This window comes from Canis lupus, chromosome 12, assembly GCF_003254725.2.
Source record: "Canis lupus dingo isolate Sandy chromosome 12, ASM325472v2, whole genome shotgun sequence".
In the NCBI taxonomy this organism is placed as follows: Eukaryota; Metazoa; Chordata; class Mammalia; order Carnivora; family Canidae; genus Canis; species Canis lupus.
This window is the reverse complement of record NC_064254.1, coordinates 4,896,152-4,920,801: the sequence shown is the minus strand read 5'-3', so window position 1 is coordinate 4,920,801 and position 24,650 is coordinate 4,896,152. Positions and strand designations below refer to the sequence as shown.

General features: G+C 36.4%; 1 protein-coding gene and 1 non-coding gene across 15 annotated transcripts in view; both read left to right on the top strand.

Moving 5' to 3' along the window:
- FKBP5 (FKBP prolyl isomerase 5) overlaps nucleotides 1–24,650 on the top strand; it is a 135,755-nt gene that overhangs the window by 28,961 nt on the left and 82,144 nt on the right. For 9 of the 14 annotated variants that reach the window (XM_049092058.1, XM_025418548.3, XM_025418549.3 and 6 more), the window contains exon 2: nucleotides 5,479–5,581. The exons of 2 other annotated variants lie outside the window; for them this stretch is intronic. The gene's annotated coding sequence lies outside the window, so the exon portion shown is untranslated. Of the gene's footprint in view, nucleotides 1–5,185; nucleotides 5,310–5,478; nucleotides 5,582–24,650 lie in introns of those variants that run through there. 3 more of the 14 variants (XM_025418550.3, XM_025418551.3, XM_049092062.1) reach the window with 1 other exon arrangement.
- Nucleotides 18,277–18,379, top strand: LOC112641891 (U6 spliceosomal RNA). Its single transcript, XR_003124877.1, has one exon. It is a non-coding gene; the product is annotated as a U6 spliceosomal RNA (small nuclear RNA).

Sequence of the window (24,650 nt, the reverse complement as noted above, 5' to 3'; positions counted from 1 at the left end):
GGTTCGGTTCACTCCTGGAACGTTAGAGCTGCTTCCACTGACGCCTGCGAAGGTGTGCTGGCCACACGATAGGACTCACACCCAGTACTGATTCAACACAAACAAAACAAAACAAGAAAACCACCAGGCACCACCAACACAACAGCTTGAGGGGGTCCGCGTGTCGGTTGCCTTCTCTCCACGGACGAGCCTTAGAGGAACATCGTAGCTTTGCCGAAAACATTGGCTTTTGCAGTGGTGGCGAAAGCATAGGAAGGTACCAAGTTAGTAAGTGGAGAATGCAGAGCTCTCGGTCTCCTCCGGTGTGGCTGAGGACAGCGTGCACGACGTTTGGCCGCCGCTCAGTAAATTCTGCCTGCAGTAGTTGGAGCTCGTGGTTTTGGATTTACTTTTCAGGAGTACGTTTTCCAGTGGGATAAGGCTTAGCATTGAATGGCAGCTTTCTTTGCCTCGCTAAGGGTAGACAGATGTGTTTATTTTCATTGTTTCCCCATTTTGTTAAACTGTGGACAAGAGAAAAGTTGAGGCACATGTTTCGGTTCAGTATTTTTAATGGTCTATGGAATTCTGCCCACACCTCCCCCCACTACCTCCCCCCCCCCACCGTTTTTACTTTAGACGATGATAGTAGCTTTTTCTCTTGGTATTTGAATCAAAATTCAAGGATAAACTTGAAAAATTTTTTTGTTCTTTTTGGGAAATCTTTGTCATACTTTCACTTACCATTTTCTCTTCATCTCCCTCCCAACTGACCTCCACTGAATCTACAGCTATGGCCCTGACCAATATAGGGTATCGACCAATATAGGGTATAGGAAATACATTAAAAATACAGCAATTTTTTATACTTTATACACTTTATACGTATTTAAATTCATTTGTGAGTGACACTTTGATTTAGCGTAATTTTTTTTTTCTAATGTGTCTTTTGTAACTATTGGGGATGATTTATATTTAACAGAAGTGTAATGTCTTAAGAACAAAGTTATAATTTTGAGTTAATTATGCTACTTCATTAGTATTTCATTGAATGGTAATTTTACTATTTACCTAGGTAATTAGTAACACCATTTAAAGCTGAACTCTTTAACCAATAGGCTAGCTGTGACTGGGATTTAAAAAAAATAAATCAAAGATGGTCTTTATAAAATGTTTTCTGTCTTCAAACAACAGGCTTAAATGGTATGAGGTCTTTGTCTTCCCAGCATTTAACAAAACAAATATTTTTTTCTGAATCTTTAATGTTCTTACTTATGGTAATTTTAGGTGAACTTCTTTTTTATTTTATTTTATTTATTTATTTATTTATTTTAAAGAATTATTTATTTATTTATTCATGAGAGACACACAGAGAGAGAAGCAGAGACATAGGCAGAGGGAGAAGCAGGCTCCTCCCAGGAGCCTGATGTGGGACTGGATCCCAGATCCCGGAATCACGACCTGAGCCGAAGGCAGACTCAACCATTGAGCCACCCAGGCGCCCCTGAACTTCTTTTTTAAAACATAATTTTAACCAGTTCAACATGAAAAACTTAAAATACTGGAGTAGGCAGCTAATTAAATCTTCAATTTTCTGTTTTTTCTTGGATTGGGAAAGAACACATATTTTGGAGAAATTTCCTAAATGTTTCTTAGCTTAGAATCAGTCTAGAGGAGAAAGAACATCCTCTTTCTGTAGCTGTAGAAGTAGTTATTGCTGTTAAAGCTTAGTTGTCTTTTTGATCGTTAGGGTAGATTGGTTGCACAGTGACTTGTCCTGTAGAGTGGGTTTTATTCTGTACAAATAGTTGTAAGGAATCTTAGAAGTCTGAGGGTCCTCATTCTTTTGGATGATTTAGATAATTGTTCTTTAAAGTGTATAGGAATATATTTTTAGCTACTGTATGTAATTTGCTGTGTATGATTATTATGATCTTTATCCTATGGTGATGCTTAAATATACCACATATGATAAATTAAACTAGTATTTCATAGTTTTGTTTACACAAAAGCAGCTTTTAGGAACTTTATAAAAATGCCTTTTAATTAAAAACTCATTTTCAAATTCAGTTTTTGGATATTTTACTAGGGTTTTTTGTCCACTTTAACTTGTGGTAGACCATATCATAAAATTATCAACCACATTTCAGTTTCAAAATTAAGTATAAGTTGAATTCTCACATCTACACAGTAAACATTGTGAGTGTGTTTAAGTCATTTATCCTCAGGTGTGGTTCCTTTTGAGTTTGGGGGTGAGGAAATATTTTTGAAGGAATAAAGCCACAAAAAAACAAGGACGTATATTAAAATAACTAATTTGAGGATAAATCAGGTGACACTGTTAGTCATGAATGTAGCTTTGAAGTATTATGCATGTTATACCTAAGAATATATCTGTATAGGCCTTTGCAATAATTTTTCACAGTTCCTAAAGAAAAAAAATCCGTACTGTACATATTTGGCGCACCAAATCCTGTAATTATTTGATACTGAACCACTAAATATGGACATTTTTAAAATTCTGAGACTATTTGTAAGTTTTTTAAGATTTTTTTTTTTAAGTAACGTGTACACCCAGTGTGAGGCTCGGACTCACAACCTGGAGATGAGGAGTTGCATGCTCCATGGATAGATAGAGTCAGCCAGGCATCCTGAAACTATTTGCGCTAATTTTAACCTAGCTGATTAATAATTAGATTTCATTTTATTGTGTATTTCTGAATTTTCTACAGTGCATTTTTTTCAAACAATCTCTGGCCAGTTTTATTAAAGAAAAATTTTACGTTATTTTCTTTTTACCAGTCTTTTTTGGCATGCTCCTAATGATATTAGAATCGTCTGGATCGGTGGTAACTGGTGTGCATTCTCTGTGGTATTTTCCGCAAGCTATGCCCAATTCAATGTTATTGCCACCTTAGTGATAGATACCAGTTTTGGCCAACAGGATGATGTAGTACTCTGTTTCAGATTTCCTCAAAGCTAGGCAGTTGTTGGCTAGGATGACCAGTTTTGCTTGGTCACGTCTGATCATCTTGTCTCCTTGTACCCCATCGTGTACTGTCTGTCCACTTATATTGAGTTGGAGCCTATACTTGTCTCCAGTGACTTTTTCTTCTATGTAGCCACCGTCATCTTGCCTTAGGTGTGGGATAGGCCCCAGCCAAGAGCACTCACCAGGATGGCCAAGGAGGTAGAAAGGGTCTGTGTGCATTTTTAACTTTTGATAATATATCCCCAAAGTGTAAAGAAAATTAAATCTATATACATAGGAGACTGAGTGGTTGTTGGTATGAAAATAACTATTGATTTAAAAATAATAGCCACTTAAGTGTGATTTAATTTGCAAAAAAGATACTTACCAGGTAAAAGACTCTTCTGTCAAGAGAGACAGCTTAGAATTATTTAGAGTAGGGCCTTATGCACCCTTGTAGCTAATCTGTATAACAGGTTATTAAGAATATTTTAGCAATATTTGAAACACTAAAATTCAAGTACTCGAAATAATTTGTATCTCACACTTTGTTACAAAAAGAATTGGCCTGTACTCAGCTGAAACTTAAACATGTAAGATTGTAATACTTAAATGGAGCAAGTTCATTTTTTTCTTTTTCTTTCTTTTCTTTTCTTTTCTTTTCTTTCTTCTTTCTTTTCTTTTTCTTTTTTTTTTTTTTTTTGGAGCAAGTTCATTTTATGCATAATTTAGTATTTACTTCTAGTCTTTCGGAATTTGTCTAGTTCATGAGAGTGAAGGACCACCAGAGGGAGTATGGGGTCTACGAATTTGTTCTATCTGTTTTTTACTCTTGGTCTGGAAGAAAAACACTTTAAAAATAAAAAAATTGTAATTCTCTAAAACAATCAGGAAAAAGATAATGAAAGATGGGGTCTGTAGCTATTTAGAGCTGCTGTCATTTTTGTAACAGTTAATCGAGGCTGTTTTCCTTGTTTTAGAAAATGATACAATTATTAGTAAAGTGAAAATGATGTATTTTCGAAGTGAGTAATGGGTTAAGTAAATAATTATACATCTGCAGAAGTTAGGGAATATCCAAATGCTAAGAATGTTTTGTAAGATTAAAAAAGTAATACATTAGAACTGTGTATTTTTGAAGTTGCTTATTTTGGGGAAGGAGGAATAAAAGATGAACAAAGATCAAAGACTAGAGGAGGATTGTTTCCTCCTTTTATAGTTGCAAACCCTTCCTAAAGCAATGGTAAATATCTAGAACCATTTGTAGCATTCTGCCTCCATCTTGGAAATTTATAGATGATGTCAAATGAGGAGCCGCTTCTAGTCCCTTGAAAAACGATCATCTGATTATCAAAAGCAGGGTTGGGAATTTCAAAGGATCTCTTCAAAAATCAGATTTGTGTGTATGTTTCTTAGTGTTACTAACTGTGGAAATTAGAGAAACTCTCCTACTTTCAGCTGAAAATTACACAGTGGGATTTCAAAGTCAGGATGTCTCTGTCATAGATTTAATGCTGCAGTAAATTACTTTTTGGGATGGAGAAAACATCCCAGAGGTTGAGTCCTTTTCAGAATATATTCTCAATGAAGATGAATGATCTTTACCCATATTAAGTATTAGCTGATGGATTATTTCCCTGTTTAACTTTTTGAAAAAGCAAGACAATAAAACTTGTAATTTTAACACATATTTTGGGCTTTACCCCTCGCATAAAAGATTATTGTGTAGTGGAGGTAACATTTAATGTTTTGAAGTTCTAGTTGTGGCGGGGGTGGGAGGATTTGTTATGAGAAGAAGGTATTTCATTGAAGCAGAACAGAGTAACTTATGTGGAGAGAAAATCTGTTTCTCTTTGGAATTATTCTTAGGTTAAAACATCCTTATTAAGCAGAATTGAACAGCTTTTCCATCTTAGATTTATTTTCGCTATGAACTTTATAAGTTTTTAAAACATCTTTGTTGGTTCTGGGTGGGTTTCTCAGAGTCTGTTCATTTACACACACGCACACACACACGTAGATAAAATATCTATGATTTTTGTAATTTATATATGTTTTTACTCTAGATGTACATCTGTCTATACTGTATGACTATACAGGGTTGTTTATATGTGGGGAACCCCTCCATTAAATGAAAGGTTACTGTGTTAAGGGGAATAAAGTACATGATCACAATAAGATTGATGCAAAAAAAAAAGTGATGCAAAATGTTCATAGCAACTTTTCACAACAGGAGTGAACAATTGATTCACACAACAGAAATGAATCTCAGAAATATTATTCAGAGCAAGAGAAGCCAGAGAGAAATATGTACCAAATGATGCTGTTTATGAAAAATATAAAACAGGCAAAACTTTAGGTAAGGTGATAGAAATCAGGACAGTGGTTTCTGGGTAAGGGTTGTGGAAAGGGGCAGAAGGGAATTTTCTGGGGAGATAGAAATATTCTGTAGCTTGACTTGGATAGTGGCAATTCAAGTGTACACTTCTTGGGTAACCTTTTATTTTTGTATAATTTTTAACTTACAGAAAAGTTGCAAGACCTAGTACAAGAAACATCCAGATTCACCAGTTGGTGTATGCGCTTGTTCAGACTTATTGAGCTGACTACTTAAGATCTGGGCATTTTATGGTATGTAATTTTTACTTTAACAAGGAAAAAGCTACAACAATTTGTTGAAGAGGAGAATGATCTTGTCATCTGCAAAATATGAAATACCTCAATTCAGACTTCAGCAGTGCTTTCATAATGATAGAGAAAAAGAGAATCACCAACAGTCTCTTTTGTCTCTAAGTATATGTATTTATGCTGCTGCTCTGAAGTTTCCTGATGACATATTTCTGTTAGAAGACATAAAATTCTGAAAATGATTGAAGGCAGAGCTGCCACCAAGGAAACCCTGCTAGATTTTGTTATCTTATGCACATCACCTAGAGAATGAGACTAATTGCTAGCAATAGCTTTCTGGGAATTGAAGGTTCTTATTCCTGTTAGAAAAGTTACACACTTACAGTGTGCTAGTTTTGCACAGATGTGTAGTTTTTATTGTTTTGGAATTTACAGATGAAGAGGAGGCAAACAAATCTAGTTGTCATTTTTGGGTGGTGCTGTTTATCATAGAGAGGAAAGATAGGTGCTTGTAAACCATATATGACTATCAGTAAGTGGTAAATCTAAGCAGTCAATTTGTTCTCTATTGGTTGCACTATTATAGTCTCAGTAGAGTGATTTGATTTAAATTACATCCACTTAAGTCCTGGCTTAAACTATGATCATTGTTAAAAACCTTTAACTTTTCCCCTCTCCTTATTTATATAATTTTAAATATGTGCATTTTTTTTACAAGTTAGGGTTAGATATAATTTATGGATATTGGTTCTTTTAAAAAATCTTTTCCCCCCTTTTTTGCATCTACATTAAAAAGTTGTTTATTTGATTATTTACTAGAGTGGAAGATGTTTGAAATAACATGACAGCTAACTACATTCAGCAAATTAATCATGGATACTGGGAATAAATGTTTATTTTGTCTTTACTAACCAAAGCCATATATTTGTATGGACTGTATTTTCTTCAACAAAAATTACAGGTTCGTTGAAGAGAAACATAACAAATGTCCAATGTCAAACAACATGGATAAAAGGATTTTTTCCATTTAATAAACTATTTATGTTTCTTTAAAGTGACACAGGATCTTTTCCCCCTTTCATACACATTAAATTTCATTGGTCTATCGTTTCTCGGCCTTTCGCCTAAGATCAGGTGTAAGTTTCATTGGTCTATTTTTTTAAGATTTATTTATTTATTTATTTATTATTTATATATATATATTATATATATAGAGAGAGAGAGAGAGAGAGGGGCAGAGACACAGGAAGAGGGAGAAGCAGGCTCCATGCCAGGAGCCCGATGTGGGACTCGATCCCAGGACTCCAGGATCGTGCCATGGGCCAAAGGCAGGCGCCAAACCGCTGAACCACCCAGGGATCCCCTCATTGGTCTATTGAGAATGAATAAAACATTATTTGAAAAATTTTTATCTGTTATAATTCTGAGTTGTCAAACTTCAACCGCAGATAGAATTTAAAAAATAGGGGATCCCTGGGTGGCTCAGCGGTGTCAGCGGTGTTGGGATGGTGTCTGCTTGGGATCCCCCCACCCTACCCCCGTCCCCAATTACTGCTCACACTCTGTATCTCAAAAAAATTTTTTTAGGGGATGCCTGGGTGACTCAACAGTTTAGCGTCAGCTTTCCGCCTAGGGCGTGATCCTGGAGACCCGGGATCGAGTCCCACATCGGGCTCCCTGCATGAAGCCTGCTTCTCCCTCTGCCTCTGTCTCTGCCTCTCTCTCTCTTTCTGTGTCTCTCACGAATAAATAAATAAAATCTTAAAAAAATTTTTTTTAATTAAAAGTAATTAAAAAAATTATCTAGGTAGACTTTTTAAAGATTTTTTATTTTGGAAGTTTTCAACTACATAGAACTAGGTAGAATAGTATTATGAACTTCCGTACTACCTGTTCTTCAGATTTACTAATATGGGCATTTTGGTTAATGTACTTATAAAACTATTAAGTTCTCACCACTATTGTAAAATTGTAGTAGTATTGGTGCATCAGATTTTTCTCTGTTTTTTTCTAAAAGTTTTGTTACAAATAGGGAGTCTTCAGAAACAATGTGTTTTAGTTCAGAGACTTGACTTTGGACAGATAGTAATTATGGAACTGTTTTAATCCTTACCCTTTTCTCTTAGCCTGAGGAAAAAATTAATTTTTTAGCTTTTCATTTAGAATAAAGCAGTCCAAATATATCTATGTGATAAGTATTATTCATATGGAAGGTTAGGTTATTTTCAAAGTGTTATCTGAGGAATGCTGTTGTTTTAAATGTTTTTCTGTAAACTTCTTTCTCTAAAGACTTAATCATTGCTGTGCTTGCTAGGCCCCAAATCCATATTTTCTGTCTAAATTTGAGGCCCAAATTTTCACCTATGTCTGCAAACTAAGTTTAAATACCATCTCTGTAGCAGCTGCACACCAGCACCCCCTCCGCTCACCCCCAGCTGAAAAGCTCTTCCCAGTTTTCCTCTTTAGCTGTTAATAACTTCATTACTCTTCTCGGTCAATTTTTTACTCTTTTTTTAAAAAAGATTTTATTTATTCATGAGAGACACAGAGAGAGAGGCAGAGCCACAGGCAGAGGGAGAAGTGGGCTCTCGAGGGGAGCTCCTTGTGGGACTTGATCCCAGGAGCACTGATCCCTCTAGCCCTAAGTTGAAGGCAGATGCTCAACTGATGAGTGACCCAGGTGTCCCATCTTTTTGTCCTTTTCATTTTCAGTACAACAGTCCTAATCTGGTTAACATGTTAAAGCAGATTATCCCTTATCTATAATGAACTTCATATATATGAAAAGTAAGCTGTGTTCCTAAAGTAAACTAGGCATTTTCTTCCCTTCCTGAGAAGGCTTCAGTCAGCCTTTTGTAGGCAAAGACATGTTTAAGGCCTAGGTAATCACTGTACTTAAACTAAAGTATAAAGACTGTTATATGTTATAGCTGTTATAGCTGTCTATTGTCCAGCCTCCAGGGGTCTGGGGCATGATTCCTTTACAGATGGATTGTAGTTTATCAACTAGGCTTGCTTTTGGTCAGTTTATGGAGATCTTTTTCTCTCTGCTTTTCTGGGAAATTAAGTCTTCTCCCAGTTAAGAACCAGGACTTAATTTGAAATTACTGACTTTGGGAATAAAAGAATAAAATTCCATATTGCCTTATGTAATCCAGAATATCTGATTATTTTCTTTTAAGGGAAGTAGGAATAATATGTAAATTCTGAGATGCTTATACAGAGACTAATTTAATAGTTATTAAGAGTGGAAAATGGAGGAGTAAAATACATTTCTGGAAAGCCCTAGTCTGGTAGGAGTAGATGTTGGGGTGAGATTGAGTAGCTTTACAATCTTGGGCAATTTAAAATCAACCTTTCTGAGCCTTATTTTAATTGTAAAATGAGTGGGTTGGATTAGGTAGCATTTTAAGGTTTCTTTGCAGCTCTGAAATTTTAAAATGAATGGTTTCTCAGGAAAAAAACTCCTAATTTATATACTGTTTCTAGTAAATTTTTCAGTCATTTCATATTTTTCTATTTCCTTTAGAGGTTAGGAAAAGGAATAAAGAAGTCAGAATTCCTAAAATAGATTAGATTTTAGTGTTATTTTTCTGTGTGTCTTCACTGAATTTATCCTGGATTCCTACTTTCTACTTTCTGTTTGTGTCCATTTTCCCGCTTTTATTACTTTTTCTTTCCTTTACGGTGTGGCTTTCATATTCCTCTTTTCTCTGCTTTTTGCTACTGCTTTTTTTCTAGCTGATCCGTGAGGCTCATATTTCATTATGGGCATAGAATTTATCAAATATACACTTACGTCTGAGCTATCACTAAATTAAATTTAGATATCCTAATGATTGTCAGGATTAACGGGACCCTTCTACTCTATAATACAAAAGCACAGAGAGAGGAGTCTGAGTGTAAAGGGAATGAGGGAGCCTGGAGGGGGAAGAGTGGTGTCGAAGAGAGTGGTGTCCAAGGATATCCTGGTATTTTTTGATTCACTTATTTATTTTTTTTAATATTTTATTTATTTATTCATGAGAGAGGCAGAGACATAGGCAGAGGGAGAAGTAGGCTCCATGCAGGGAGCCTGATATGGGACTTGATCCAGGGTCTCCAGGATCACGGCCCGGGCTGAAGGCGGCGCCAAACCGCTAAGCCACCAGGGCTGCCCTGATATTTTGATTTAAAGTAGAACTTAAAATATTTCAGTCAATGATGGGGACTCTGCCAGTGAGAGGACAGTTTGGTCCTGAAGTCCTGCTGAGCTACACGTTTTTTTGAGGGCAGCAGCTGCAACTCTGGTATGGAATCATTAGTGTTCAGGGTTATGCTGCAGAGTAAGTGCAGGTTGAACTGAAATGTTGCTAGGACTGATTCTTCAAGGTGTTCTGCAGTTGGCTGGAGATTAAGAGCATGGTACAGACTCTTAAGACTGTCACTACTGCTATGTGATATTGAAAAACATACATAGCTTCTCTGAGCCTTGTTTTCTCACTTTTGATATTGAGGAGAGGCAGTTGTGAGGATTAAAGGAGACTGTACGTATAAAGACACTTAGCCTAGAGCCTGCGTATAGGTCTTCAATAAACACTAAATGCCGTTATAGTTTAATAAGCACTTTTATGTTTCAGATACTAGGTTCTCTTAGGTTCTTATTATAGAATAAATGAGGCAAGAGCCTCATTTAGCAAAGATAAAATATATACACAAAAGATAAATAACCTAGGTCCACTGGTAAGGTTTACTTAAGGACTCAAGAGGCAGGAATAATTGCTAAGCAGATGAGAACTTCAGGAAGGTGACAGAACTTGGTCTGAGCTTTGAATGACTAGTTAGCAAGCTGAGAGGACAAGATCCTTGGAGCCAGACACCCCGTGTCTGAATCTGAGCTCTGCTTCTATGTAATGTTAATAAGCAAGTTACTTGACTTGCCTCCTAGGATTGTTGAGAGAATTAAATGAGCTAATACACGTCAGGTACTGAGAATGGTGCTTCAAACATGGTGAGAACATGATAAATTATAGTATAAGTTGAGAGAAAACGCATTTCAGACAGAGCATTGAGTGATGATGAAGGGGAGATATTCTAGATTTGTTTGAAATGATGAAGCCAAAGTGGCTGAGGGGAATAACCTGTCGGAAAATAGTTGGTGATTATGTTGGGGCAGAATTATGAAGCCAGACATGAGATCTTTTCTGAGTGAACTGAGGGAACTTGGGAGGATTTCTTGGGTTATTTGTGAGGCATTATTGTATGTTACAGATAACATTTCTAAGTCCTATCTCTGGCATTTCTCACTTTCTTTTCTGATTTCAATATAACTGAAACTTGTATTCAAACTAATTTTGACAATGAAACTCATGATCTTCTATCCTGAACCATTTGTCCATTTCTTTTTGTAAATATGAGTTTTTGACTTTTTTTTTCTCTCCATATTCTGATTGTATATGTTATCCTATTCCTTTTTTCCAGATTTTCCTCTCTGTCCTCAGAGACCCCAGTCCAGATCCTAAATCACTAAAGCCATAAAGTAGAAAGAGTCAGGGAGACCAAGAGAGGAAGGAAGGGATATAACCTCAAGTCCAGCCATCTTGCCTTCAGATGAGGACATTGAGGTCCACAGGAAGTCAAATCACATGTTCAAGATCCACAGCTAATTAATGAGCAGGCCTGCACCTTTTAGAGCTAAAGTAGGGCTGTTTTTTACTGTCATGCCTAGTGTGGTTCTTAACCATCTGGGTGGGAATTATAGTAGTACCTCTGATAATTTTTCTACTATTGCTATTAAAAACCAAGATAAAGGGATCCCTGGGTGGCGCAGCGGTTGGGCGCCTGCCTTTGGCCCAGGGCGCGATCCTGGAGACCCGGGATCGAATCCCACGTCGGGCTCCCGGTGCATGGAGCCTGCTTTCTCCCTCTGCCTGTGTCTCTGCCTCTCTCTCTTTCTCTCTCTGTGACTATCATAAATAAATAAAAATTAAAAAAAAAAAAAAAACCAAGATAAAAAATAATTTTACTGTCAGAAAAAATGTGATAGTAATTCAAGCTTTTTTTTTTTTTTTAAGATTTTATTTATTTATTCATGAGAGAAAGAGACCCAGGCAGAGGGAGAAGCAGGCTCCATTCCGGGAGCCCGATGTGGGACTCGATCCCGGGACTCCAGGATCACGTCCTGAGTCAAAGGCAGACCCTAAACCCCTGAGCCACCCGGGCTGCCCCGTAATTCAAGCTTCTTAATGAGAAGCCTATGATTACATTTCTTGGATGAGCATTACTATTCTTTTTTCTCTTCTTTTTTTTAGCATTACTATTCTTAAATATCCAAAACTAAGACTCCAAAATCTACTTTAAGAAGAATAGAGTTTCTTTCATTTTTAGAGTTGTAAATTATAAATTTAATAGTGCTCTAAACATAAATTCTCAAGAAAAGTAGGCTTTTTGTGTCTATCATTTTATAGATTGATGTGCTGGTAAGATTAGCATGAAGAGTTAGGAGCTATTGTACTTTCACCTCACATCCCCCACCCTATACTTTTATTGCAGTAGCTTCTTAAGTTTACATCTTCTCCAGTCTCTTACATTTTAGTATATGCCACACATAATGGTGAGAAACTTATTTAAGCTTTGTTTTCTTCTACACTATTTTCCTGTGTAGATGTAGTGTGGTGGAACATCTATAAAGGCCTAAGCTTAGTTTCTGGTCACTCTAGATGCTCAATAAATACTCCCTTTTTTACAGAGTACATAATTTTTTCTCATATATAAATAATGCCTGTTCCTAGCCACCAAATAAATCATTCTCACACTGTTTTTCTTCCCCTTGACGTGTATTGTTTAACTTTGGCAAGATGTCCTTCCTGCATTTGGAAATTTTGCATGGTGTACAAATACTTTTTAGTCACTTTAAGCATGATTTTATCATGAAATCATTTTGCAACTGGTAATAATGTTCTATATTCTTTCCCATGATTACAGAATGAGAAAGGCATGGGTTACATAAAGATGCTCCAGACTACTTTTTATCATGCTGTATTCCTTCAAAGAAAGTAGGCATCTAGATTAGATTTATTTTTACTGAAATACTAATTTTTCTTTATCATTTTCAAATACTGTGAAGTTGAATTGTATAATCCACAAGTATATATAAAATTTTTTTTCCGTGTCCTCAAAGCTTTTATCAGATCACTTCTATTTCCCATGGTTTGGGGGTTTTTTTGCTTCCTTTTTTTTGAAGGGAGAGGGATTTTTTTCTCTGTCTTATCTGCAACTTGTTTTGTATTTGGAGGATTCTTTAGGTAGAAGCCCTGCAATTCTTATACACTGAGAAAGAGACTGTTGGTTTTGTAACTTTCATTATTATATAAGTAGTATAATTTATATTTCCATCTTTGTAAATTATTAAATTCCTGTTATTGCTATGTTAGCCATCATGTACGACTTAAATGCACTGTAGTTATGTTTGGTCATAATAATTTCATCCACTGTTGTCAAAAGTGGAAATACTATAGCTGGGGTGTGTTTATGTATTGCCTCTAGAGTTGTAGCCATTGACGAACGGGAAACTGAAAGCTAAAAGTTCAGGAAATGTATTGTATTGAGGCTTTGTGGAAAAAAAAATGTAATACTAAACTGCTGGAAACCATAGACATTGGAAGACTGAAACATTTGTGTGTACATTTAGTTAGAGATGAATATTGCGGATTCTTAGAACAATGCTGTCATATGCTTAAATACGTTAATAGATGCAGTATGTGTGTTGCAGGCCAGGAAAGTTGTGTAATGCTAGAGAAAAATGCAACAGATTATTATATGTGTTCAACTATACGTTTTTAAGAAATAAAACAGCTGGCACATCTGTCAAATTCTTCAAGGATGTCATTTTCAGAGACTTGCAGTTTTGGTTTTAGTTTAGTTTTTGGGAAGGGGAGGTCACTATGTAACAAGGTAGCCCATTTTACCCTTAAGAAGTTCTGATGGCATAAGTTTTATTTTCTTATATTGAATTGAACTTTATTTCCTTATAATTTATTAATATATTCTGTAGTTTTTGTAGTGCTGAAAATAATTGATAAAATTACTTAAAAATTAAATGTATGCAAATTTTTTTTTTAGGTATTGTGGTATTTTAGGTACTTCATAAAGTACTATGCATAGGAGTCTTTATTTTTTAACTTATTTAAAAAATTTGTGTCAGAGGAGGTGTGAGGTGTCCCTTAGGTGTGCAATATATTGATTCAGCAATTCATTGCATTACTCAATGCTCTCCACAATAAGTGGAGATCTGTCTGTCACCATACATACAAAGTTATTGCAGTATTATTGACTATATTCTCTGTTGCTGTACTTTTCATCTTCATGACTTATTTATTTTATAACTGGAATTTTGTACCTCTTAATCCCTTTCATATGTTTTTACACCCATCCCTTCACCCACCTCCTCTCTGGCAACCATCAGTTCTCTGTATTTAAGAGTCTGGTTTCTCAGGGCACCCTGGTGACTCAGTCAGTTAGGCATCCAACTCTTGATTTTGACTCAGTCTGCCTTAGATTCTTCCCCTCCCCAAGCTCACAAGCTTGTGTGTGCTCTCTCTCTCTCTCTCTCTTAAATAAATAATAATAAAAAAAAGAGTCTGGTTTTTTGCTTCTTTTTTTTCTTTCTTTTTTTGGGAGAGGGAGAGAGGAGAAGGGAGAGAGAGAGAGCATCTTAGGCAAGCTCTGTGCCCAGCACAAAGTCAGATGTGGGACTCAGTCTCACAACCTGAGATCATGACCTCAGTCAAAGTCAAAAGTCAGAGGCTTAACTGACTGAGCCATCTAGGCACTGAAACATTTGTGTGTACATTTAGTTAGGACTATTGCGGATTCTTAGAACAATGCATTTTTCTCTTTCTCTTTTTAAGTGAAATTTTAATGTTGATTACTTTTTAAAAAGTTATATAAAAAAGTGAAAATTTAATGCTGATTATTTAAAAAATATATATATATGATTTGAAATGGTAGATGCACCACTATGTTCATTGAAGCATTATTTATAATAGCCAAAATATAGAAGGAACCTAAGTATCTATCAATAGATGAATGGATAAAGAAGGCATGATACACATGAATATTACTCAACTATAAAAAAGAATGAAATCTTGCCCTTTGCAACATGGATGGACCTAGAGGGTATTATATGCTAAGTTAGAGAAAGACACATACCTTTGATTTCATTTAGGTAGGATCTATAAACAAAACCGAAACAGACTCATAAATACAGAGAACAAACTGGTAGTTATCGGAGAGGAGGGGGCAGGAGAATGGATGAAGTAGGTGAAGGGGATTATAAACTATGAACTTCTAGTTATAAAATAAATCGGGGGATATAAAGTACAGCATAGGTAATATAGTCCATAACGACGTAGTAACTTTGTATGCTGACAGGTGGTAAACTACTCATTATGGTGAACATTTCATAATTTATGTAAATATCAGGTCTTGATCTTGAGGTTCCTTACTTCCAGTAAGGAAGTTTGAGTTGTGTCCTGTTGTTTTAAACTGTTGGAGTTATGTTGTGCTTAATATCCTTCTGCATATAATTCTTCTTCTGTGAGAATACTGATAATTTCCTGGAAGTATTGCTGGGCTGAAGAATATTTTGCACTTAAACTTTTTAAAGATGTTAGCAAATTCACCTTTAAAATATTTTACTACTTTGTACTTTCACTAGGGATATATGAGGTGTTATTTTCTGATAACTGTACACACTTCCATTTTGCTGATTAGAGGAGTTCAACTTTTGAAAATGAATCCTTCCTGTAGTAATTTGAGATGTTTAGGAAATGATAGATTAATATATTCTCATTGCCTGATGGAAGTCAAGTGGAAGATGGTGGTCTTCAGACCTATAGTATACATTGCACTGATTCAGATAGAAGAGATCAAGATGTTGGTTTCCTGGGGATTTGTCTTAGAATGTTTAAGGTAAACATTTATTAGTGACATTCTGAAGCAGTAGAAGGCCCTGAGTGTGCAGATTTGAGAAGTTTGGATCTGTTGTGCTGGAGAACTATTTAAAGTCCTTGAATTAAAAATAAATAAATAAATAAAGTCCTTGAATTGGGAGTATACTGTGTGTGAGAGAAGCTTTACTGGCAGTATGTACAGAATGAATGGAAGTGAGTGAGTAGGCTGGAAATAGGTCAGCTGGAGAACTCTGGTAATTCAGGAAGGAAATGAAGAAAACCCAGAATATGGTGATAGATACCAATTTGGAAAGTAAGGAAGTAGGAAACACCGTGAACATTTGACAGGTCCTGTTGATAAGATAGAGAAAAAATATATTAAAGTTGTAAGCCTAGGAAAGTAGCCAGATAATACAGATTAATGAAGTAGAAAAGAGGCCAATTTTGAAAAGTTGATTTTCTTTAAAAAGGTAGGGATATAAAAGGGCCCCGAAGTATCTATGATCGGGTGATTAGAGATCAAAAACTGCAGAAGAGAAAAAAGAGAAGTTATTAGTAGATTTAGTTATAATAGAGGAAGTAGCTGGAATTAAGAGTGGTAAGTTCTGGTATGAAGTAGTTAACAGAAAAAGGTGTTCATTGAGGATTACATTTTGGGAAGGGGTTGTCTCAATAATGGGAGCTAGGTTGAATGAATAATCAGGGAAGAAGAAATTAGTAATCTGAGGAGTAGGGAAAGAATCGGGATATGTATCTGCATATGATACAATATTTACTTGATATTTTCCAGGTAGATACTGTGTTCTTCCTTTGGTGGTGATAACCTCAGAAAATTGTAATGATTATCTTAAAGATGGAGTTTATTTTATACCAGAAGTTAATATTCTGCTTGAAAAATGGTCTTGAAAAAGTAGTTTTGGTGTCCTATGCTATGTTCCTTTTAGTTTCATAAAATTGTTTCATCTTGTTTTAATCTCTCTGGGTCCTACACAAAAAAACACAGCTTATTGCTGGAGAAAGTCCAGATACCTTGTGTATTTTAGTTGGTCATTTAAAAAAATGTTTCCTGGCTTTTGAAACTTGACTAATAACCAGTGGTAAGAATCCATATCTCTTTAGGACATAGTGTGAATTCAGAGTTTTTACTGTCATAGAACTTGTCAGGATGGAGCCTATTCACAGGAAATGATCTAGTATCAAAGTCAGGACCTCTGACACTATGTGAAATGGGTTAGAGTTGCAAGCTCAGGAGTCATTGTGCCTGGTTCCATTGTTCACTGGCAATATTGTGCCCCTTAATTTCACCATCTGGAAGTGGCAATAACAGTTCTATATCACAGGGTTATTGAGAGAGGCTCTGTCATGGAGCTTATATTCTAATTCTCGTAAGGAGAGACAAGCAATAGGCAAGTAAATATATGTGCCAGGTGGCAAGTGGAGGAGAAAAATGATAGAGTTGATTGCTTTTGTTTCTTGTTCTTTTATATTGGGTAACAGGGAAGGCCTCTCTGATAAGAAAGTATTTGAACAGAAACTTAACTGAGGGAGCAAACTGTGTGTCTCCAGGGGAGAGTTCCAGGCAGAGGGAACAGCAAGTGCAGAAGTCTTGGTGAGAGGCATGTTGGAAGGGGTATAGCAAGAAGGCTGGTGTGGCAGAAACAGAGTGAGAGGAGGGGAAATAGGAAAATATTTTCAGAGAGAGCCGCTGACCAGCATGTAGGGTGTTAAGTGTAATAAGGACTTTGGGTTTTATTCTGTGTGAGCTGGGAAGCTGTTGGAGGGTTGCCAGAGTAGTTTTTTTTAAGCTAGTCTGATTGTCACTTCTTTCCTTAAGAATGCTTCAGTTCTCTATTTCCTTTGGAATAAAGTTCAAATGCTTTATTCTGGCACACAAAGTCCTTCACAGTCAGCTTCTGCCTATTTATTTAGCATCATCTGCATCCTTTCCACATGTACTCTCTGCTCTAGCCAAATTGGATTACATGCGGTTCCTTGGATGGGTCATGATGATTCACGTCTTTGTGTCTTTCTGCATGCTATTTGCCCTGTGAGAAACCCTCCCCCTCAGCTCACGTAGTCCCTGGCTGTGTTTTAGATGGTCCTTTTTGTGCTTCTAGAGCAGCACCCTGTGTCTCCTTGTCTCACCTTTCTCCCCGCTAGCAACTTTGTACTCAAGCCACAGCCCTGGAATGTGCCGTGTTCTTCCACCAGCCTTGATTTTACTCCTGCCACACCCTTGCCAGTTGAAATTAATGTCCATTCTTCAAGAACCAGCTGGAACACTGCCCTCTTTTCCCTGCTTTATAAACTGCCATCTTTTCCCTACCCTTATAAATACTTTGTAACTCTCTCATACTTAATCACAGTTATCTTGAATTAAAATGTTTTTTTGCTTTGCCTCACACAAAATCCTTGGCCTTACTCATTTTAGTTTCCACTGTGGCTCCCAGTGTAGGGTCTGCACAGATTTCACATTCAGTTAAGTACTCATCATGGTATGTAGGATTCATAGAAAACTGTTGGGTTTCAAGATGCTAAGGGCCATAAGCAAAGTGAGACATTGTTAACAAAACAAATCTACTGTAACATAGTGTTGATGATGGCATGGGTACCTTGGTTCTCTCCTATATTTACTATTGGCATCAAAAGTTAGTGCACCTCCTTTGAAATGTGGTTTGGCAAAACGTATTCAGACACATAAATGTTCATGGGTTTTGACCTAGTGACACCACTTCCGGAAATCATCTTAAGAAAATAACAGAGCGTGTGCTTTGGCAGTACATGTACTAGAATTGGAACGATACAGGAAAGATCAGTACAGCCCTTGTGCAAGGATGACATGCAAATTCGTGTATCATTTCATATTTTTTGTAAGTTATATCCCAATTAAAAAAGAAAAATCTAAAAAAAGAAAAAAAAAAGAAAAAAAAGAAAAATCTGGGCAGCCCGGTGGCTCAGTGGTTTAGCGCCACCTTCAGCCCAGGGTGTGGTCCTGGAGACCTGGGATAGAGTCCCATGTCAGGCTCCCTGCATGGAACCTGCTTCTCCCTCTTCCTATGTCTCTGCCGCTCTCTCTCTTTCTCTCTCTCTCTCTGTCTCTCATAAATCAATCAATCAATCTTAAAAAAAGAAAGAAAAATCTAAAAAGAAAATAATACAAACCAGAATGACAATTATAACTACTAATGTTGAAAGTTTACTATGTGACAGGCACCATGCAAAGCCCTTACTTTATTTGATCCTTAGAATCCAAGGGGTGTGACTACTGTTACTTCACGTGATAGAGGGAGAAATTGAGGCATGAAGTAGTTGAGTGACTTGCCCAGGCGTCGCTCATATCACTGCTCAAGCCAAGATTCTCACTGAAGCAGTGTTTAAGAATTCATACTCTTTGGGGTTCCTGGGTGGCTCAGTTGGTTACGTGTCTGACTCTTGATTTTGGCACAGGTCATGATCTCAGGGTTATGATATCCAGCTCTGCCTTGGGGCTCCACACTCAGCTGGGAGTCTACTTGAGATTCTCTTCCTGTCCCTCTGCCCCTCTCAATGCATGTGTATGTGTGCTTGCTTGCTCTCCCGGTCTCTCAAATAAATCCTTAAAGAATCCGTACTCTTTTTTTCCTTTTTCTTTTTAAGATTTTAACTTTAAGTAATCTCTACACCCATGGGGCTTGAACCCACAACCCTGAGATCAAGAGTTGCACACTCCACCAAGTGAGCCCCCCATGTACCCCAAGAATCCATACTCTTAATTATATATGATCAAAGCCTAGGCACAAAAATGTTCACAGCAGTGTTAGGTAGAATAGATACATTGGAAGCAATGTATGTTAATAATTAATGTTCATCTGTTCAATAGAGTATTTTTTTCAATGGCTTTATTGACATAAAATTCACATAGCATGGTATTCATATCTTAAAGTGTATAATTCAGTGATTTCCAGTATATTCACAGAATTGTGCAGTTATACCATTATCCCATTTAAGAGCATTTTGTTTATTTATCCCTAAAAGAAATCTCATACCCATTTACAGTCACTTCTACTTCTACCATTACCTTAAAAGAACACCAGTCTACTTTCTGTCTCTATGGATTTGTGGACATTCCATATAGATGGAATCATACAATACATCCTATTTTGTGTCTCATTTAGCATAACATTTTCAAGGTTCATTCATGTAGCGTGTTGTCAGTACTTCATTACTGAATAATAATATGTGGCATGAATATACCACATTTTGTTTACCCATTCAATAGTTAATGGACATTTGGATTGTTTCTACTCTTTAGCTATTATGAATATTGTTACATACATCTATGTACAAATTTTTGTGTGGACATATGTTTTCATTTTTCTTGGAATTGTTGATCAAATGATAACTTTAACTTTTAGAGGAACTGCCACACTGTTTTCTAAAGCAGCTGCAGTATTTTACCCTCCCACTAACAATGCATGAGGGTTCTACGTTTCCCACATCTTTGTCAGTACTTGTTATCATCTGTCCTTTTCCTAATAGCCATACTGGTGGGTATGGAGTGATATCTGACTGTGGCTTTCATTTACATTTCCCTACTGACTAGTGCTATTCAGCATCTTTTCATGTGATCATTTGCTATTTGTATATCTCTTTGGAGCAATGTCTATTTGAATACTTTGCCCATTTAAAAAATATTTATTTAAAATATTTATTATTTTATTTTAGACAGAGTATGAGTTGGGTGGGGGTGGGGGAGCAGAGGGAGAGAGAATCTCAAGCAGACTCCCTGCTGAGCATGGGGCCTGATGCAGGGCTCGATCCCACAATCCTGGGATCATGACCTGCGCGGAAATCAAGAGTTGGACACTTAACTGACTGAGCCACCCAGGCTTCCCTTAAGATTTCTTTTTTAAAGATTTTATTTATTTATTCATGAGAGACACAGAGAGAGAGGCAGAGACGCAGGCAGAGGGAGAAGCAGGCTCCATGCAAAAAGCCCAATGTGGGACTTGATCCCAGCCCTCAGGGATCACGCCCTGAGCCAAAGGCAGATGCTCAACTGCTGAGCCACCTAGGTGTCCCAAGATTTTGTTTTTAAGTTTCCCTATGCCCAATGTGGGGCTTGAACTCAAAATCTTGAGATCAAGAGTGGCACACTCTCTTGAGAGCCAGCCAGGTGCCCCTGTCCATTTTTTAATAGGGTTGTTTTCTTTATTACTAAGTTGTAGATTTTTTTTATTGAAGTATAATTGACATAATATTAGTTTCAGCTGTGCAATCCAGTGGTTTGACAACTATATTATGAAATGCTCAGCATAAGTGTAGTTATCTACTACTATATAAAGTTACTGCAGTATTATTGACTGTATTTCCTATGCTGTACATTTCATCCCTGTGACTGATTTACTAACTGGAAGTCTGCCCTTCTTAATCCCCTTCATTTATTTCACCTCTTTCCAGCCCCTTCCCTTCTTTTAGCCATCAGGTTTTTTTTTTCTTCCTGTATTTGTGAATCTGTTTCCATTTGTTTTGTTTTTTAGATTCTATAAATGTGAAAACGTGGTAATTGTCTTTTTCTGACTAATTTAGCATAACACTCTAATTCCGTACATATTGTGAATGTATGATTTCACTTTTTTTATAGCTAATATTCCACTGTATATATACACCACATTTTCTTTAGTCCTTCAACTATCAATAGACATTCAGGTTGCTTCCATATCTTACCCGTTGTAAATAATGCTGCAATAAACATAGGGGTGCTTGTATGTTTTTGAATTAGTGTTTTCATTTTCTTTGAATAAATACCCAGAAATAGAACTACTGGGTCATATGGTATTTCTGACTTTCAGTTTTTTGAGGAACCTCCATACTGTTTTCTGTAGTGACTAGACTAATTTACATTCTCAACAACTAATACAGAGAGGTTCCATTTTCTCCATATATTCGCCAGCTCTTGTTATTCTTATTTTTTTGATAATAGCCATTCTGACAGATGTTAGGTGATGTCTCTGTGGTTTTGATTTGACTTCCCTGATAAGTGATGCTGAGCTCTTTTCATGTACTTATTGGCAACCTATATGTCGTCTTTGGAAAAATATATATTTCTAGATTCTCTGTCCAGTTTTTAATCAGATTGGTTTTTTGATGTTGAGTTGTATGAGTTCTTTATATACTTTGCATATTAACCCCTTATTAGATTATCTGCAGATATCTTCACCCATTCAGCAGGTTGCCTTGTTTGTTTTGTTGGTGGTTTCCTACACCATGCAAAAGCTTTTTAGTTTGATGTTTTAGTTGTCTTTGCCTTTGCTTTTCTTTCCTGGGTAGGCATAAACGAAGAATATTGCTGAGGCTGATGTCCAAGAGTTTACTGCCTATGTCTCCTTAAGAAGTTTTATGGTTTTAGGTCTTTTTTTTTTTTTTTTTTTTAATTTTTATTTATTTATGATAGTCACAGAGAGAGAAAGAGAGGCAGAGACACAGGCAGAGGGAGAAGCAGGCTCCATGCACCGGGAACCCGATGTGGGATTCGATCCCGGGTCTCCGGGATCGCGCCCTGGGCCAAAGGCAGGCGCCAAACCGCTGCGCCACCAGGGATCCCTGGTTTTAGGTCTTATATTGAGGTCTTTAATACATTTTGAGTTTATTTTTCTATGTCGTGTAAAAAAGTGGTCTGGTTTTATTTTTTTGCATGTAGCTATCCAGCTTTCTCAACACCATTTATTAAAGACACTGTCTTTTCTGCATTGTGTATTTTTGCCTCTTTTGTCATAGATTAATTTCACCATTATAACCTTGGGTTTATTTCTGGGCTTGCTATACTGTTCTATGGATCTATGTGTTTGTTTTTGTGCCAGCACCATAGTTTATTGATTACTATGGCTTCATAGTATAATTTGAAATCTAAGATTGTGATACCTCCAGCTTTGTTCCTCTTTCTCAAGATTGCTTTGGTTATTTGGGGTCTCTGGTGCTTCCATAAACATTTTAGGATTGTTCTAGTTTTGTGGAAAATGCTGTTGGTATTTTGATAGGTATTATATTGAATCTGGATTGCTTTGGGTAGTATGGGCATTTTATTTTATTTATGATTTTATTTATTTGAGAGAGAGAGAGCAAGCAGGGAGAGGGAGAGGGACAAGGAGACTCTGCACTGAGCATAGAGCCTGATGCAGGGCTTGAACTTAGGACCCTGAGATCATGACCTGAGCCAAAATCAGGAGTCGGACACTTAATCAACTGAACCTCACCCAGGTGCCTCTGGATATTTTATCAATATTAATTCTACCAATCCATGAGCATGGTATATCTTTTTATTTATTTATTTGTGTCATCTTTAATTTCTTTCATGTCTTATAGTTTTCAGAGTACATATCTCTCACCTCTTATAGCTAATATTCCGGTTAAAATTATTCCGAGGTTGGGCAGCCCGGGTGGCTCAGTGGTTTAGTGCTGCCTTCAGCCCAGGGCGTGATCCTGGAAACCCGGGATCAAGTCCCACGTCAGGCTCCCTGCATGGAGCCTGCTTCTCCCTCTGCCTGTGTCTCTGCCTCTCTTTCCTCTCTGTGTTTCTCATGAATAAATAAATAAAATCTTTAAAAAATATATTCCAAGGTATACTATTGATTTTGATGCAATTATTTTCTTAATTTCTTTTTCTGATAGTCATTAGTATATAGAAATGCAACAGATTTCCGTATGTTGATTTTGTAGATTTTTTGTTGGATTCTTTAGGGTTTTCTATATGTAGTATCATGTCATCTGCAAATAGTGACAGTTTAACCTCTTTCTTACCAATTTGGATGCTTTTTATTTCTTTTTCTTGTCTGATTACTGTGGCTAGGACTTCCAGTGGTGAGAGTGGGCATCCCTGTCTTGGTCCTGACTCTAGAGGAAAAGCTTTCAGCTTTTCACTATTGAGTGTGATGTTAGCTGTGAATTTGTCATTTTTATTATGTTGAGGTATATTTCTTCTGTACCCACATTGTTGAGAGTTTCTATCATGAATGGATGTTGAATTTTGTCGAATGCTTTTTCTGCATCTATTAAGATGATTTTTTTTAAGATTTTATTTATTTGTTCATGAGAGACATGGAGAGAGGCACAGACACAGGCAGAGGGAGAAGCAGGCTCCACGCAGGGAGCCCAATGCGGGACCCGATCTCGGGTCTCCAGGATCACGCCCTGGGCTGAAGGCAGCGCTAAACCACTGAGCCCTGGGCTGCCCTATTAAGATGACATTGCTATTTGTATATCTCTTTGGAGCAATGTCTATTTGAATACTTTGCCCATTAAAAAAATTTATTTAAAATATTTATTATTTTATTATTTTATTTATTATTTTATTATTTTGATTGTTATTCTTCATTTTGTTAATGTGGTGTACCACATTGGTTAATTTGCAGATATTTAACCATCCTGCATTGCTGTATTAAATCCCACTTAATAGTGGTGAATGATCCTTTTAATATGTTTTTGAGTTCAATGTGCTAATCTTTTGTGGAGGATTTTTATATTTATGTTCATCAGGGACATTAGTCTGTAATTTTTTTTTTTTGCAGTATGTAGTGTCTTTGTCTGGTTTGGTATCAGGGTAATTTTGGCTTTGTAGAATAAATCTAAAAGCATTCTTTCCTCTTCTATTTTTTTTTTTTTTTTGGAATAGTTTGAGAAGGATAGATACTGTAACCTATATATGTTATAAAGTTAACTTGTGAAGCCATCTGTTCTGTCCTGGACTTTTGTTTGTGGGGAGTTTTTTGATCACTGATTGAATATTATTCCTAATACTGGTCTATTCAGATTTTCTATTTCTTCTTGACTCAATCTCGGACAACTATATGTTTCTAGGAATTTATTTCTTCTAGGTTCAATTTGTTGGCATATAATTTTTCATTTTGTAGTGTCTTAAAATCCTTTGTACTTTTGTGGTCCCATTTGTAACTTCTCTTCCATTTCTGATTTTATTCATTTGGATTCTCTTTTTCTTAAAGAATCTGACTAAAGTTTTGTCAATTTTGTTTATCTTTTCAGTGAACCAGCTTAGTTTTTGTTGATCTTTTCTGGTTTTTTAGTCTATATTTCATTTATTTCCACTCTGATCTTTATGTTTTCTTTCTTCTACTTTGTTCTTTTTCTCATTCATTTTGCTGTAAGGT